Source organism: Otolemur garnettii, unplaced genomic scaffold (genome assembly GCF_000181295.1).
Source record: "Otolemur garnettii isolate 467f Iridium unplaced genomic scaffold, OtoGar3 scaffold00094, whole genome shotgun sequence".
In the NCBI taxonomy this organism is placed as follows: domain Eukaryota; kingdom Metazoa; phylum Chordata; class Mammalia; order Primates; family Galagidae; genus Otolemur; species Otolemur garnettii.
The window spans coordinates 3,398,398-3,400,775 of record NW_003852489.1 but is presented as its reverse complement, the minus strand read 5'-3'; positions in this window follow the sequence as shown (position 1 = coordinate 3,400,775).

The following is a 2,378-nucleotide window of genomic DNA, read 5'->3' as shown; positions in this document are numbered from 1 at the left end:
GCCTTAGCCGCTTGAGCCACAGGCGCTGAGCCTCTGTTCCTAGTTTTAAAGTAGAAATGGAATTAGAGTTTGTGTTTAAGAAGGTCTTTCTTAAGAGACAAGAGTCCAGACTAGATTGCAGTGGTGTCATGATAGTTTACCACTGTAATTTCCAATTCCTGCCCTCCAGTGATTCTCCTGCCTCAGCCTCCCAAGTAGTTGGGATTACAAGCAAAGGCCACCATGGCTGACTAATTTTTCTATTTTTGTAGAGATAGGACTCTCTTGGTCTGGCTGATCTTGAACTCCTGATCTTAAGCAATAGAAGTTCTTATTTGGAATGTCAAATCATGACAATAAAATAATTAAGCACATTACTTACTCTGCATATGACTGCGCTTAGTCCTCATCAAAAGTCACCTCATTTAATTCCAAGAGGAAGCATGGTAACCTAATTACATTTATGTTTTATGTACTTTTCTATATGTGTTATATTTCTAGTACAAAAATGTTAAAAAGAGAAAAAGCAAAAATTTTATTAATCTTTATTTAACAACAACCAGGCCAGGCACAGTGGCTCACATTTGTAATCTTGGCACTTTGAGAGACCAAGGAAGGAAGATAGCTTGAGGCCAGAAGTTTGAGACCATCATGGGCAACATAGTAAGACACTATCTTTGAAAATCAATTAATCAGTCAATAAAACATAACTAGATACACCTCGGTTGTTTATATTTTCTGGTTGTCCTTCAGTCTCAAAAAGAAAAAAAAACACTGGAAGCATATGCAATAGTTTAATGAAGCCATAATATTTGTAGCATTCTCAAATGGTTACAATATAAAATCTATCATAAAAATTAGTAAAAGATACAAGGATTTTAATACTGGTACAATGGCAATAGCAGCTTTGCAAATGTTTATGTATATGATTTCTATAACAATTTTTCTTACAAACCTTTATTCCATAAGAATGGTCAAATCATTTATTCTGTCAATCAGAATAAATTGACAGAGTACACGGTGTTTTATAATATAATGAACACTAAAAGTGCCCCATGAAGGGCAGCACCTGTAGCTCAGTGGGTAGGGCGCTGGCCCCATATACTGAAGGTAGCAGGTTCAAGCCTAGCCCCGGTCAAACTGCAACAAAAAATAGCCAAGTGTTGTGGTGGGTACCTGTAGTCCCAGCTACTTGGGAGGCTAAGGCAAGGGAATTGCCTAAGCCCAGGAGTTGGAGGTTGCTGTGAGCTGTGACACCATAGCACTCTACTGAGGGCAACAAAGTGAGACTCTGTCTCTTAAAAAAAAAAAAAAGTGCCCCCATGAAATATTTTGTTACAAATACTTAGCTGTTTTATTATCAGTGATTATTTCATTTATTCTTACATAATATAAATGCGGGTAGCAGGCTTTTAAAAAAACAACTTTACCCCAAAGCAGACCTTTCTCTTAACTTCACTACATCTTTAATTTTTTTTTGAGACAGATTCTTGCTTTGTCATCCTGGGTAGAGTGATATGGCATCATAGTTCACAGTAACCTGAAACTCTTGGGCTCAAGCAATCCTCTTGTGTTATGCTCCTGTGTACCTGGGCTTATAGGCACTCACCATAATACCTAGCTATTTTTTAGAGATGGGATTTTGCAACCTGTAAGCTCAAGCAATCCACCCTCCTCAGCCTCCCAGAGTGCTAGGATTGCAGGTGTGAGCCACTGCACCTGGCCTTACCTGTTTAATTTTTATCCATAAATATTTATAAATGGGTTTCCTAAACAGGACTGCCTCTTATGTGTTAAACACTGTCCCCGTTCTACTTTCCAGTCTGGTGACTTTCCAATAATACTCTATTTGGCATCTCAAAGCAATATTCATGTGTGGAAAAACAGGCTTTTCTGGGAAATGGCTAAGTTATTTTTTTAACCTATGCTAACTTGAAGATATCTTCAGGCTACCATGTAGCTGCTCCCTGTCAGACTAGAAAGTTCAGTAAAGATCTGAAACCCCTTGTGTCTTTTCAGTGAGGAGCTTCTATGCTTATTCTTAGACCTGCAGAGGAAGATAACAGCATCAAAGCTAATCCTATGCCTTCAGTCATACCCCCTATCCTGAGAGTTCTTCTTTCTCCATGTTCATTAGCATGTGAACGATGGGGATCTTGGCCAAAGCTACCTTAGTGTCCATTGCTAAGCACATGTATGCGGCAAACTGGGGGCTCTCAGAAATACAATATTTGTCGATTTTGCAGGGGACTGCCTAATAAGGTTGCTAAATAAAATACAGGAAGCCCAGTTAAATGTGAATTTCAGATAAACAACTATCAATAGTTGTAACATACTTATACTAAGAAAAGTTATTTGTAGTTTATCTGAAATTCGAATTTACTTGGATGTTTTATATT